This window comes from Salvelinus namaycush, chromosome 8 (assembly GCF_016432855.1).
Source record: "Salvelinus namaycush isolate Seneca chromosome 8, SaNama_1.0, whole genome shotgun sequence".
In the NCBI taxonomy this organism is placed as follows: Eukaryota; Metazoa; Chordata; class Actinopteri; order Salmoniformes; family Salmonidae; genus Salvelinus; species Salvelinus namaycush.
The window spans coordinates 65,690,539-65,706,507 of NC_052314.1; positions in this window are offsets into that span (position 1 = coordinate 65,690,539).

Consider the following 15,969-nt stretch of genomic DNA (forward strand, 5'->3'; position numbering starts at 1 on the left):
TGAAATGGCTAGCTAGTTATCGGGGTGCGCGCTAATAGCGTTTCAAATGTCACTCGCTCTGAGACTTGGAGTAGATGTTCCCCTTGCTCAGCATGGGTAACGCTGCTTCGAGGGTGGCTGTTTTTGTTTTTTTCCCCGTTCCGAGCCCAGGTAGGAGCGAGGAGAGGGACGGACGCTATACTGTTACACTGGCAATACTAAAGTGCCTATAAGAATATCCAATAGTCAAAGGTATATGGAATACATATGGTAGAGAGAAATAGTCCTATATTAACTACAACCTAAAACCTCTTACCTTGGAATATTGAAGTCTCATGTTAAAAGGAACCACCAGCTTTCATATGTTCTCATGTTCTGAGCAAGGAACTTAAACGTTAGCTTTCTTACATTGCACATATTGCACTTTTACTTTCTTCTCCAACACTTTGTTTTTGCATTATTTAAACCAAATTGAACATGTTTCATTATTTATTTGAGGCTAAATAGATTTTTATTGATGTAATATATTAAGTTAAAATAAGTGTTCATTCAGTATTGTTGTAATTGTCATTATTACAAATAAAAAAGAAAAAATCGTCCGATTAATCGGCATCTGCCTTTTTTGGTCCCCCAATAATCGGTATCGGTATCGGCGTTGAATAATCATAATCGGTCGACCTCTAGTTTCAACAGTTTCCTCAAATGGTAGGGAATTACATGACATGAGCATATTGCGTTGCAGAACCCGGACCTCATAGACAGGGCTGTCATCACCTTTCCTGGTCACCACCACATGTATTTGGTCCTTCCAGTGTGATCTTATCTTTCCCGGCGCCCCACGTTCTGACATGTTCCTCACCAGTACACGATCCCCTGAGACCAGAACTGAACTCATTTTCCTACAATCACAGTGGGCTTTTCCCTTTGCTGTTGATTTCTCCATGTTTCTAATGGCGATGTTATAGACTTCCGCCATCTGTTGCTGCCACTTCTTAGCATAATCCTGGTATCATTTCTCCTGTTCCTTTATCTGTAACCCAAAGACAAGGTCAACAGGTAGCAGTGGAGCCCTTCCAAAGAGCAGGAAATACAGTGAGAACCCAGTAGCATCACCAGTGGTACAATTATATGCATGAATGAGCTTGTTCAGATAATCACCTCAGTTGGCCTTTTTCCTCTTCATCTAGTGTGCGCAACATTGACAACAGTGTACGGTTAAATCTCTCCACCGGAATCCCCTGTGGATGATATGGAGAGGTTCTGGAATTGGCTATTCCCGTACAGTTCTGCAAGGCTCTGAATAACTGCTTTTCAAACTCTCTTCCCTGATCATGATGGATTTTTGACACAAAGCCAAACTTTGGGAAAGAATAATCAAAAGCTTTTTTTGCTGCAGTTTTCCCTGACTTATTTCTGGTGCGGTAGGCTTGTGCACATTTTGTAAAGTTATCTAAAATAACTCAAATGTACTCGTAGCTCCCTCTGCTTTTCTCCAAATGCACATAGTCAATTGAAATCATCTGGAAAGGAGCTGTAGCTCGTACATGTTGCATTGGGGCCCTAGTTATTACACTGGGTTTCTTTTGTTTGATACACTTACACACTGTAGTGATAAAGTGTTCAATGTCATGTTGCATGCGCGGCCAATAAAAACATTCTCGTGATAAGTTCAACACTCTTTCTGTTCCGAGATGGGCCATTTCAGTGTGGAAGTACTTGTAAATCAGTGTTCTATACTGACTTGGTACCACAACTTGTGTCCTTTTTGCTGTTTTCCTTTGTAATAATCCATCTGGTGAGACATGGAGCCTGTTCCACTCTTGCAGTAACTGTTTGACTTTGTATGACTCTTGTTGACATTCTGTTGGTTTAGGCTTAGTCCTTTGACTTTTCAGTTCCAAGATTCTCCATACAGCCGCATCCTTTAACTGAGCCTGCATGATATCGTGTGGATCACTGTTCAGTAACTGTTCCCCCCCACCATGACAGCTCATCTTGCACTGATGGCCTTAGTGTGACCGTGGATATCCACTTTACACAGTCATTCTGTTGTGTCTGAACATTATTGAGTGTTCCTTTTACCATCTCAAGTGAGTGTTTCTCTGTGCATTCTTCCATGTAATGTTCAGCATGCAAAGGAGAGCGTGACAGAAAGTCTGCGTCAGTGTTTACCTTTCCAGGACGATACTTCAGTGTGAGATTAAAGTCAGACAGCTCTGCCACCCAGCGATGACCGGTGGCATTCAGTCTTGCAGGAGTTATTACATATGTCAAGGGGTTATTATCACTGTACACTGTCACAGAGGGAGCAAACAATAGGTCATCTCGGAACCGCTCAGTCACTGCCCATTTGAGGGTAAGCAAGCACAGGTGGATTAGTCAACACACTCACCAAGTGTTCTAATGCTCTCTAATGAGCATCCTCCCATAGAACTGTCTGGTGGGGCAGAGCCTGTCCCGACTGCATAGATACCTTGGTCCCTTGCTTCCCGGATGCTGGGGTCTCCGACTTATCTGCTAGTAAGTCATAGAGACATTTAGCATGTTGTGAGAAGTTATGTACATAACCCCTGTATTACCCTAGAAACCCCAGTAGTTTCCTCAGCTCTCTCACGTTTGTTGGTGGCCTGTTTACCAGTTCTTGCACTGCTACAATTTCTTTAACATCCATTCTGTAACCCTCAGCAGAAATAATTGTTCCTAAAAAACGGACCTCATTCTTGAATAGGTCACACATCAGCCCTGAGTTTAATACCCTATTTATTTTGCTGTTAAATGACTGACTAAAAATAAGAATATCATCCAAATATGGTATACAGATTCTCTCTCTTAAACCCTCTAAACTTTCCTCAATGCTTCGTTGGAAGGCAGAAAGCCAAAGGGAATTCTATTCCATTCATATAAGGCCCAAGGGGTGCTGAAGGCAGTGTATTGTATGGACTCTTCTCCCACAAAGCCTTGGTGGTATGCCTTTCCTTGATCTAAAACTGTAAACCATGAGTTTCCTCCCAAACCATCAAGTATTTCCTGTATACGGGGTATGGGATGCCTGTCCAGAACAGTCTTCTTGTTCAATCCCCTGTAATCAACACAAAGTCTTAAACTCCCATCCTTTTCCATACACAGACCAGAGGTGATGCGTATGATGAAGTTTTTGTTCAGGTGCCCCTGAAGGTGGCGCTTCACCTCAGCATACAAGGGGCGTGGCACACCGTTGTATCTCTTTGCCACTGGTATGTTATCAGTCAATGTTATCTCCACCATGGATGCCCACTAAGATTTACCTCTGAAAAGAAAAACCTACATCAACTCAGGATCTGGAGTAAAAAGGATATGTAGTTAAATAAACAGGAGTTTCTGGCTAAATGCTGTGGCCACCCTAACATGAGGTGTAGCTCATCTCTCCATCTGATGCACTGGACTAGCAGCTCTTAAAACTTCTTCTTAATAGGTGGCGCTGTTTTCACTTTGGGAAAAAATCATGCCCAAATTAAACGGCCTTGTACTCTGTTCTAGATCATACAATATGCATATTATTATTACTATTTGATAGAAAACACTCTGAAGTTTCTAAAACTGTTTGAATTATATCTGTGAGTAAAACAGAACTCATTTGGCAGCAAACTTCCAGACAGGAAGTGATAATTCTGAAAGTGGGGCTCTGTGTCAGGGCCTGCCTATTCAACTGGCTTATATGTATGGATCTGTATGCACTTCATACGCCTTCCACTAGATGTCAACAGGCAGTAGAAGGTTGAATGGGGTGTCTAGCTTGATGTGAGGCCGAATGAGAGCTTTTGGAGTGACAGGTCCGCTCTTTTGTCAGTTTTCAACTGCGCGCCGGGGAACCTCACATTGTCTTCTGAAAAGCGTTCGGTATACACGACGAATTGCTCCGGCTCTGATTTTATTGGATACATATGAGAAGAACATCATAAAGTAGGATTTTCAACCGAGTTTGACCAGTTTATTCAACGTTTTTTGGGAATTTTGGAATTTTTCGTTCCAGGCGCAACGATTTCTTGGACACGTGAGCTCCACATGGCTAGCCAAAGTTGCTAATTCGACAGAAGAAATGGACATTCTAAAACCAAACAACGATTTATTCTGGAACTAGGACTCCTTGCACAACATTCTGATGGAAGATCATCAAAAGTAAGAGAATATTTATGATGTTATTTTGTATTTTTGTGTAATATGTTGGCTCCAACAAGGCGGAGAATAGGTGAGCGCTGTCTCACAATATTGCATGCTGTATGTTGTAGTAAAGTTATTTTAAAAAATCTAACACAGCGGTTGCATTAAGAACCAGTGTATCTTTCATTTGCTGTACAACATGTATTTTTTAGTAAAGTTTATGATGAGTTCTTTGGTTAGATTAGGTGACTGTCCAAAATATCTCCGGACATTTTGGTGCATTGTGGCTACGTATTCACAATGTAAAACCACGATTTGCAGCTCTAAATAAGCACATTTTCGAACAAAACATAAATGTATTGTATAACATGATGTTATAAGACTGTCATCTGATGAAGTTGTTCAAGGTTAGTGATTAATTTTATATCTATTTGTGGGTTTTGTGAAAGCTATTTTGGCGGGGAGTAAATTGCGTTGTGTGTTTGGCTACTGTAGTGAGCTAATAGAAATATATATATTGTGTTTTCGCTGTAAAACACTTAAAAAATCGGAAATATTGGCTGGATTCACAAGATGTTTATCTTTCATTTGCTGTACACCATGTATTTTCATAAATGTTTTATGATGAGTATTTATGCATTTCACGTTGCTCTCTATAATTATTCTGGCTGTTTTGGTGCTATTTGTGATGGTGGCTGCAATGTAAAACTACGATTTATACCTCAAATATGCAGATTTTTGAACAAAACATAAATGTATTGTATAACATGATGTTATAAGACTGTCATCTGATGAAGTTGTTCAAGGTTAGTGATTAATTTTATCTCTATTTCTGGGTTTTGTGAAAGCTACCTATGCGGTGGAAACATGGTGAAAACATGGCGTTGTGTGTTTGGCTATTGTGGTGAGCTAATATAAATACATATTGTGTTTTCGCTGTAAAACATTTAAAAAATCGGAAATGATGGCTGGATTCACAAGATTCACAAGATCTTTCATTTGCTGTATTGGACTTGTGATTTCATGAAATTATATTATATGATATCCCTGTCGTGTTAGGCTAGGCTATGCTAGTCAGCTTTTTTGATGAGGATGCTCCCGGATCCGGGATGGGTAGTCCAGAAAGGTTAAAAACCAACAGGACCAGCAGCTCTTAAATACCAGCAGGGCCAGCGGCTCTTAAATACCATCAGGACCAGCAGCTCTTAAATACCAGCAGGACCAGCGGCTCTTAAATACCAGCAGGACCAGCAGCTCTTAAATACCAGCAGGACCAGCAGCTCTTAAATACCAGCAGGGCCAGCAGCTCTTAAATACCAGCAGGGCCAGCAGCTCTTAAATACCAGCAGGGCCAGCAGCTCTTAAATACCATCAGGGCCAGCAGCTCTTAAATACCAGCAGGACCAGCAGCACATTTGTAACACATACTGACTAACGAGGTGACTCCAATCAGAGCGCCCAACCTAGTCAACTCTAAATGGATAGAGAAACTGAAACTCGTAACAGAACCGAAACCCGTAACAGTCAGCATGGGATGTATAGGTCCAGTATCTTCCCTGATGATAAATATATGATGGTGAATTCCCCAGATCTCATCATGCAGTTTGGTGCTGAAATCATTAAACGTTGTTTATAATACAGTGTCTGAATTCAGGCTTTCTTCCATTTCTGTGAGTCATTATGTCAAGGAGTTGATCTGCCTCTGCTTGCTTTAACTTTATCAGTAGTACAGTGTTAAACACTATTTATTGTGGAGGGGATCTAGAATTACATTCTTTTCATTTATATTTATTTATCTTTGGTGTGGCGGCAACAATCTGTCTGCAGGACAACACCGTTACTAAATGAATATAGCAGAAACCCTTCATTTGTGTTACTTTACAAATCCTACTAAATGAATATAGCAGAAACCCTTCATTTGTGTAACTTTACAAATCCTACTAAATGAATATAGCAGAAACCCTTCATTTGTGTTACTTTACAAATCCTACTAAATGAATATAGCAGAAACCCTTCATTTGTGTTACTTTACAAATCCTACTAAATGAATATAGCAGAAACCCTTCATTTGTGTTACTTTACAAATCCTACTAAATGAATATAGCAGAAACCCTTCATTTGTGTTACTTTACAAATCCTACTAAATGAATATAGTGGAAACCCTTCATTTGTGTAACTTTACAAATCCAACTAAATGAATATAGCAGAAATCCTTCATTTGTGTTACTTTACAAATCCAACTAAATGAATATAGCAGAAACCCTTCATTTGTGTTACTTTACAAATCCTATTAAATGAATATAGCAGAAACCCTTCATTTGTGTTACTTTACAAATCCTACTAAATGAATATAGTGGAAACCCTTCATTTGTGTTACTTTACAAATCCTACTAAATGAATATAGCAGAAACCCTTCATTTGTGTTACTTTACAAATCCTACTAAATGAATATAGCAGAAACCCTTCATTTGTGTTACTTTACAAATCCTACTAAATGAATATAGCAGAAACCCTTCATTTGTGTTACTTTACAAATCCTACTAAATGAATATAGCAGAAACCCTTCATTTGTGTTACTTTACAAATCCTACTAAATGAATATAGCAGACACCCTTCATCTGTGTTACTTTACAAATCCAACTTCTGTTGTGTGACGTCTGTTTTTAACTTATTTCTTCCCAGATCTAAAGGAATTGCAAGCTGGCCTTTAGTACTTTGTCTACTGTTCTACTTTTCTTCCTGCAGTATATTTCTGTAGTTAAACTGTAGCACTGATAATAATGTATTTTCCCTTAGTACTTCCTGCTCCAGACCAGCTGACTGTTGACTCAGTGGACACCACATCAGCTGCTGTGAGCTGGAACCAGCCACCAGGATTGGACCAAACTCAACATCATTACCAGATCTCCTACCGCTGTCCAGGGACAAAACCACACATCACTACCACGTCTTCACACAGCATCAGTCTCTCTGACCTGCAATGTGGTACTCAGTACTCTGTCACTGTCTGCACTGTGCTGGAAAATGGAAAGAAAAGTCAACTGGTGTCGACAACCCTCACCACAAGTAAGGAATTCCCCTACTAAAGTATTCTGTTTGGTGTTAAAGTTTATTAAATGTTAACTAGTTATCAAAATGACTGAAGTAATCATAATGGATGTGTCAGCATGGGATGTAAAGGTACGTTATCTTTGACTACTATTCTACTTTTCCTCCTGTTAAAGAGGATAGAAATCCTCGTAATTTCATGATTTAATTATTTCTATATAGTCTAAACTTTCTCACTCTGAACTTCTAACGCCAGTGGGATGGGTGTGACTTCTTGACAATGATCACAATGTCTCCAATGTACAGCACCCCTGGAGGAATTAGGATGAAGTGCCTTGTTCAAGGGCACAACCTATTTTTCACCTTGTCTGCTCCGGTATTCAAACCTGCAACCTTTCGGTTTCTGGCCCAACACTGTAACCTCGAGCCTGCCTATCTCTACCTTACCCCTACCTACAGTGTCCTCTGTTAATATTGAGGCTACCTGCCTCTACCTTACCCCTACCTACAGTACCCTCTGTTAATATTGAGGCTACCTGCCTCTACCTTACCCCTACCTACAGTACCCTCTGTTAATATTGAGACTACCTGCCTCTACCTTACCCCTACCTACAGTACCCTCTGTTAATATTGAGACTACCTGCCTCTACCTTACCTCTACCTACAGTAGCTTCTATCTCAAGGCCATCAGACTGTTAAACAGCCACCACTAACATTTAGCGGCCGCTGCCAACATACTGACTCAACTCCAGCCACTTTAATAATGGGAATTGATGGAAATGTATGTAAAAATGTATCACTAGCCACTTTAAACAATGCCACTTAATATAATGTTTACATACCCTACATTAATCATCTCATATGTATATGTATATACTGTACTCTATATCTACTGCATCTTGCCATCTTTATGTAATACATGTATCACTAGCCACTTTAAACTATGCCACTTTATGTTTATATACCCTACATTACTCATCTCATATGTATATACTTTACTCTATACCATCTACTGCATCTTGCCTATGCTGTTCTGTACCATCACTCATTCATATATCTTTATGTACATATTCTTTATCCCTTTACACTTGTGTGTATAAGGTAGTAGTTGTGGAATTGTTAGGTTAGATTACTTGTTGGTTATTACTGCATTGTCGGAACTAGAAGCACAAGCATTTCGCTACCCTCGCATTAACATCTGCTAACCATGTGTATGTGACAAATAACATTTGATTTGATTACAGTACCCTCTGTTAATAGTGAGGCTACCTGCCTCTACCTTACCTCTACCTACAGTGTCCTCTGTTAATATTGAGACTACCTGCCTCTACCTTACCCCTACCTACAGTACCCTCTGTTAATATTGAGACTACCTGCCTCTACCTTACCCCTACCTACAGTACCCTCTGTTAATATTGAGGCTACCTGCCTCTACCTTACCCCTACCTACAGTGTCCTCTGTTAAAATTGAGGCTACCTGCCTCTACCTTACCCCTACCTACAGTACCCTCTGTTAATATTGGGACTACCTGCCTCTACCTTACCCCTAACTACAGTGCCCTCTGTTAATATTGAGGCTACCTGCCTCTACCTTACCTCTACCTACACTACCCTCTGCTAATATTGAGGAAACTAAAATTAACTTTGAGCGCTTTAATTTGAGTTTTCACATTGCAAACATTAACAATTATTTTTCATGCCAAGAAAGGTAGCGGATCCAGACAAATAGGTTCTGGAATCCATCAGTCCAAAACTGAGATGTGCCGGATCCTGTTCCCGCAGAATCCAGCTCATGATGATACAGTAAAACACATTAACACATTACCAAAGATCTGACTTTAATAACTTGTGATTCAGTACATTTTCAGTGGTGGAAGAGACCCTCCAGAGTTGCTGCAGTGTGTGTTCTACTGGCTTTGATCATAGACCTGTTGAATTTCTGTAAGTGAAAAAATTAATTAAAATAATTGTAGTCAATGTTTTGACTGTTACACATTTTGATAGATTTTTCCCCTTTTACAGATGCAGAGAGAAACCAGCTACAGAATAGTCTAAATACCAGGACTACAGAGAGAGACCAGTTACAGAAGGAGATAGAAAGACTGAACTGGGCGAACAAAGGTAAGGACAGCCCCCCCACAGTTTTGGTAGTTGACCTGTTATCTCACACATAAACATATTCAAGAAGTATTATCAGTGCTGGCCGTGGCCATTAGGACCAGAAACAAATGACAGGAACTGTGTTTTGCCGTAGCTCTCAACACATGACACAGGAGATCAGAGGTCATCAGAACTACCTACCTACAACTCCCTCAGATTTTGTTTCGTCAGTCAAGGAAGTTTGATATATAATGTAGTTCGACATCTTTTATCATTAACTGTGGCGTCTTTTAGAATTCACCAGTGGCCTTGTGGTTAGTGTCCACCCTGAGATTGGAAGTTTGAGAGTTTGATCCCCCACAGAGTCATATGAAAGGCTGTACAATGTTACCTGATGAGTGTCTGCTTGGTACTCAGCATTAAGGATATAAAGTGGAGGTAAGGTCCTACGATAAACTAGTGTCCAGCTGGTGTACTTACATTTTAATTTTATTTAAACAGGATCAACTAGGACCAAGGTCTCATTTGCAGTAGAGCCCTGTTTTCAATACAAAGAAATAAACATATACAGTGGCAAGGAAAAGTGTGAACCCTTTGAAATTACCTGGATTTCTGCATAAATTGGTCATCAAATTTGACCTGATCTTCATCTAGGTCACAACAATAGACAAACACAGTCTGCTTAAAACTTTTAACACACTGTATTAACAACTACACAGACACAATACATATCCGCCTTAAGAAAACAATTACAGTTAACATTTAAAAGATCAGAAATACATTTTTTGAAAAGCACAAGAGGCACCAGAACATATATATTCTAATACTTTTTTGTAAATTGTTCCACATGTAAAGGTGCATCATAACTGAAGGGGCATGTTCTGATCTGTGTAGAAACTGTGGGGATCTGAAGTGTAATGTAATACATTGACCCAGTTTTATAATTAGTAATTCTAGAAGAGACTAGAGATGTCAGATACATTGGAAGTTGTTACTTGTACATCAAGCTGCCTCTACAGAAACAGGATCCTATGAGCTGTTCTGGCCTCTCATAAGACAAGGCTCGTGCAAAGCTACTTACTTATTCAGTGTGGGAATAAATAATAGTTGCAAAAATATAAACGCAACATGTAAAGTGTTGGTCCCATGTTTCATGAGCTGAAATAAAATATCCCAGAAATGTCACATATGCAAACAGCTCAAATGTTGGGCACACATCTGTTTACGTCTGTTAGTGATTTATGATGTTAGAAATGTGTTTACGTCTCTGTTAGTGAGCTTATCTCTTTTGCCAAGATAATCCATCCACCTGACAGGTGTGGCATATCAAGAAGCTGATTAAACAGCATGACCTTGTGCTGGGGAAAATAAGAGGCCACTCTAAAATGTGCAGTTTTGTCCACAACACAATGCCACAGATGTCTCAAGTTTTGAAGAAGCATGCAATTTGCATGGTGACTCCAAGAATGTCGACCCGAGCTGCTGCCAGAGATGTTTATCTTAATTTCTCTACATTAAGCCACCTCCAACGTTATTTTAGAGAATTTGGCAGTACGTCCGACTGGCCTCACAACTGCAGACCACGTGTAACCACGCCAGATCAGGACCTCCACATCTGACTCCTTCACCTGCCACTCAGACAACTGATGAAACTGTGGGTTTGCACAACCAATGAATTTCTGCACAAACTGTCAGACATCATCTCAGGGAAGCTCATCTGCATGTAGCAAGGATCTGTACACATTTCCTGGAAGATGAAAATGTCCCAGTTCTTCCATGTCCTGAATGTCTGGGATGCTCTGGATCAACACGTACAACAGTGTGAACAAGTTCCCGCCAATATCCAGCAACTTTGCACAGCCATTGAAGTGGAGTGGGACAGCATTCCACAGGCCACAGTCAACAGCCTGATCAACTCTATGTGAAGGAGATGTGTCATGCTGTATGAGACAAATGGTGGCATTCTGATCCACACCCCTACCTTTTATTGATTTCAATGGACTGATTTCCTTATATGAACTGTAACTAAGTAAATACTTTGAAATGCATTCATGTTGCGTTTATAATTTTGTTCAGTGTAAAAGCTGTAGACAAACAGGCAATTGACACAAACGATTGCTGTGACAAATCACCAGACCATTAGAATTATTTCTTAAAGCTGCAAGGTGAAATCCTAATCAGCTCATTGGAAGGGTTCACGAGAGGGTTTATCTGTCATGTTCTTTTCATTTGTCATACATAATTTTTCATAACAGTTGTGTCAAATATGGTAAATGTCAAACTTCTAGGGTCCTGTCCTGAAGGATGGAGAAGGTTTGGCTGCAGCTGCTACTATCTCTCTACTGAGAGGAAAGCCTGGAATGAGAGCAGACAGGACTGTCTGGAGAGAGGAGCAGACCTGGTGATCATTAACAGTGAAGAGGAACAGGTGAGAGACAGACAGAGAGAGCTACTTTATTTATTTGTCCGTCATATATTATTAACAATGCTTTTCCTGTGTCACAACAGACATTCATCAATGGGTTTGAATCATTCAGTTTGGCCTGGATTGGTCTGACTGACTCTGTTACTAAGGGGACCTGGAAATGGGTGGACGGCACCCCACTGACCACCCCATGGTAAGAGACTACTGCTCTATAATAACACTGACCACCCCAAGGTAAGAGACTACTGCTCTATAATAACACTGACCACCCCAAGGTAAGAGACTACTGCTCTATAATAACACTGACCACCCCAAGGTAAGAGAATACTGCTCTATAATAACACTGACCACCCCAAGGTAAGATACTACTGCTCTAAAAACACTTACCACCCCAAGGTAAGAGAATACTGCTCTATAATAACACTGACCACCCCAAGGTAAGAGACTACTGCTCTATAATAACACTGACCACCCCAAGGTAAGAGAATACTGCTCTAATAACACTGACCACCCCAAGGTAAGAGACTACTGCTCTATAATAACACTGACCACCCCAAGGTAAGAGACTACTGCTCTAATAACACTGACCACCCCAAGGTAAGAGACTACTGATCTATAATAACACTGACCACCCCAAGGTAAGAGACTACTGCTCTATAATAACACTGACCACCCCAAGGTAAGAGACTACTGCTCTATAATAACACTGACCACCCCAAGGTAAGAGACTACTGCTCTATAATAACACTGACCACCCCCAAGGTAAGAGACTACTGATCTAATAACACTGAACACCCCAAGGTAAGAGACTACTGCACTATAATAACACTGACCACCCCAAGGTAAGAAACTACTGATCTAATAACACTGAACACCCCAAGGTAAGAGACTACTGATCTAATAACACTGACCACAGCGTAAGGAGTAGGACTGATTCTCTGTGTTCATCCTCTAGGTTCTGAGAGAGTGGTCAGTCTAACTGTTTTGTTTTTTCTGCAGGTATTTGTCGGGTGGATGGCTTGGTGATCATACAGACTGGAACTGTGGGTTTAACTATTACCGGTCATCAGAACAAAGAGGATGGATGGGCTATGATTGTTCCGCTTCACTACAGTGGATCTGTGAGAAAGCTTCTCATAAGTTCTTTCTCTGCACTGCTGAATAATGAACTCTACTGTATGTTAATGATGGTCTGAAGACTGGTGTGATTTGATAGAATGGTACTCTGAAATACACGTTGGTGAGAAACACACACAAACGCATCCACACATTCAGACACACACACACACACACGAAGACACTGATCTGAACCTGAGTCTCCCCAGGAGAAACCAACGTCTTAATTAAAGAGGTAATTCCCTCTTGGGCCGAGAGCTGACACACAATTTATTCATATGTCAAACATTGAGGTGTAGAATAGGGGTATAATATCATTCAATAGCTGCTGTCAATCAATCACTGTTAAGTTTTACACTTCTAAATACATTTAAAATGACTGTTTGATTATTGTGCTTTGTATTATTCTGAACGTAAACATTGTACTTCCTGCTAATTCAATAAATCATTCAACTCATTCAACTGAGATTAAAAACATTTCCTGTCTAGTACATAAATAAATAATGTAATCTTGATTAAAGACATGTCTTGTCTAGTACATTTTTGTTCTCTCTAATCTGTTTTATACTTTATCTAATATTAACATGGAATCTAGAAGGACAAGACACCTCTCTGTTTTATACTTTATCTAATATTAACATGGAATCTAGAAGGACAAGACACCTCTCTGTTTTATACTTTATCTAATATTAACATGGAATCTAGAAGGACAAGACACCTCTCTGTTTTATACTTACCTTTTTTTCAAACTGCTTTGTCAACGTATAACTGACACCATTTAGAAGTGAAACATTGGTGTTACTATAGTATTAGTACATTACAACACTTAGTAGTACAGCATACATACATCTTTAATCACATCACATATATCTTAGTACTACAGTATACATATTTAATCACATTATATAGATTTTCTGGTATTTGTCTACAAGGTGGAATAACAAGTTAATCACATATAAAATAAGCATAACTTCCTCATGGGTCCCCAAACTGCAGTGTATGACATACATTTTGAAGCTTTGAGTCCGTACGTTTATAAAATGTACAAAACGGCAATCTAGGAAATGGTACTTAAGAGCCAAATGGGAAATGTAATAAGCAGAAAGGTACGATTGGTACATACAATAGAATGGAAGTAAAACAAATGACAACTTTTTAAATTAATTAATAACTGTAAAAGCTTAAATGAAAATGGTATGTTGTTAAATTGTGAAATGCACACCATAATGGGAATTGGCCTGTATGGATAGAGCTAAATTAAATATTTATTGACACTGTTTATTACATGAGTTTTATGATCAGGAAATGTAAAGTACAGATTTGGGCTCTTGTATGACATCAACGTGGTATTTATTATAATCCTCAACATCTCATCTTTTAAAATACATTGAGTCCTGTTAATTTACAGCCTTTCCCTCAGTCAGACAACAAAACATTTTCAAAGTTTCCCAATTAGTGAAAGGGATGGGGTCAACTTCTTGTGGCTTGCAATGGTCAATTTCAGAACAGCTGTCTGTCAAAACCCACACAGAACTGTGAAGCGGAGACCCTGATCTATGACGTCATGTATAGCATGTTACTGTACAGCCACAGCATTCCAATTTAGGCATTTATCAGTGTCCAAATCTGCCATATTCAACCCCTATATGGATATGAATGTAAAGGTCTACAGACTGGGATTCAATGCAAAGCGTGTTATAGTGTGGCACTATACAGCCGACAATGCGTCTTTTAAAGGCATTTCCCCCGGTTAGCAGAAACTGCATTAATGGTAAACGCTGTGCATCTCCTTCAAACGTAAATGACCGATAGTGTGTCGTGCTGTAGCCCATGTCTAATGGAGATGTATTGGTTATCCAATTAAGAGTTGAGCTGTTGTTTCTATTTGTAACTATATTGAAATATGTATTTGATGTCTTTAAAGAGACCAGAGCTATGTAGAGTTTATCCACCGTTCATCAGGCCCAGGGAGTGGAACTGTTGTCTAATAGTGTGTAATGAATATGATGGGAGACAGAGTGCTGGTTTCAAGCGCAGGGTGCAGCAGGTGTTTATTAGCAAAGGACCACAGGAAGAGGCAGGTAGCTGGTTCCAGGGACAGGCAGAAGGACATAAACAGGGACTCCACAAAGGTAACAGTACAGGCAGGGAATAGGCAAAAAGGCATCGTTAGTGAGGATGGCCAAAACTACGATACACGGGAGGACTAATACAGAAATAAACAGAGTTTCGAATAGACTGTGTATCAAAACAAACAATACCTCACAATGACGGGGTGCGGGGAACTGAACTAATTAGTGTGTGTAAATGACATACAGGTGTGTGAACAGGTGATCAGAATTCAGGTGATGGGGATCTGGAGAGTGAGCTGCGTTCAGGGGATCTTCGTGTTTGAGAGTTACATAATGTTACAGTCGTTACAGAATGAAATATCAATATTTACCATTATGGTGTGCATATGACTATTTAACCACATAGTATTTTCATTTGTACATTTTGGACCATGTGTTCAGTCTACTTATGAAATGAGAAAGTGTGATTGTGTGTGTGTTTCTGTCTATACATCTGTCTTTACGTCTGTCTGTACTTGCATTGAACCCAGAAAATGTAACACCAACACCATCCATTTGTCTGGGCTTGTCAGCATACGTGTCATCATCAATATCCATGGTCTTCATTGCTCTAGTTGGATTTCAACTCCACAGGCATTTTATTTTATCTCCCCTGCTCAGTCCCCCAGAACCACTAACACATTACATAACAATCAGACAATCCATTAAATGATCATATCATGTGAAATGAAGGGGGAAAAAAGAGTTGACAATGGATTCAACCAGAAATGTTACAGTTTACTGGTTTGTTGTTGATGAGACAAACATTACACAATAGTAGTGATCTAGCATTATTTAGAAACCACTGTCTGGTAGGTTCAGAAACACCATGTGACATCAACAGAATGTGTGGTTGGTTGGAAACAGGAAGGAAATGTAACTAAAGTTCAGTCAAGCGCAAGTCCAACTGAAAGTTACATTTGCAGGCTGCTGCACAGAAGTGTATAACGACCCTCTCTCTCAAGCACAAATCCTGGGGTTGTAAATGGTCGAATATTCTGCTCCTCCAAAATACCCTAAAAAGTTAGAAAACTTGAAAGGCTCAATGCCAAA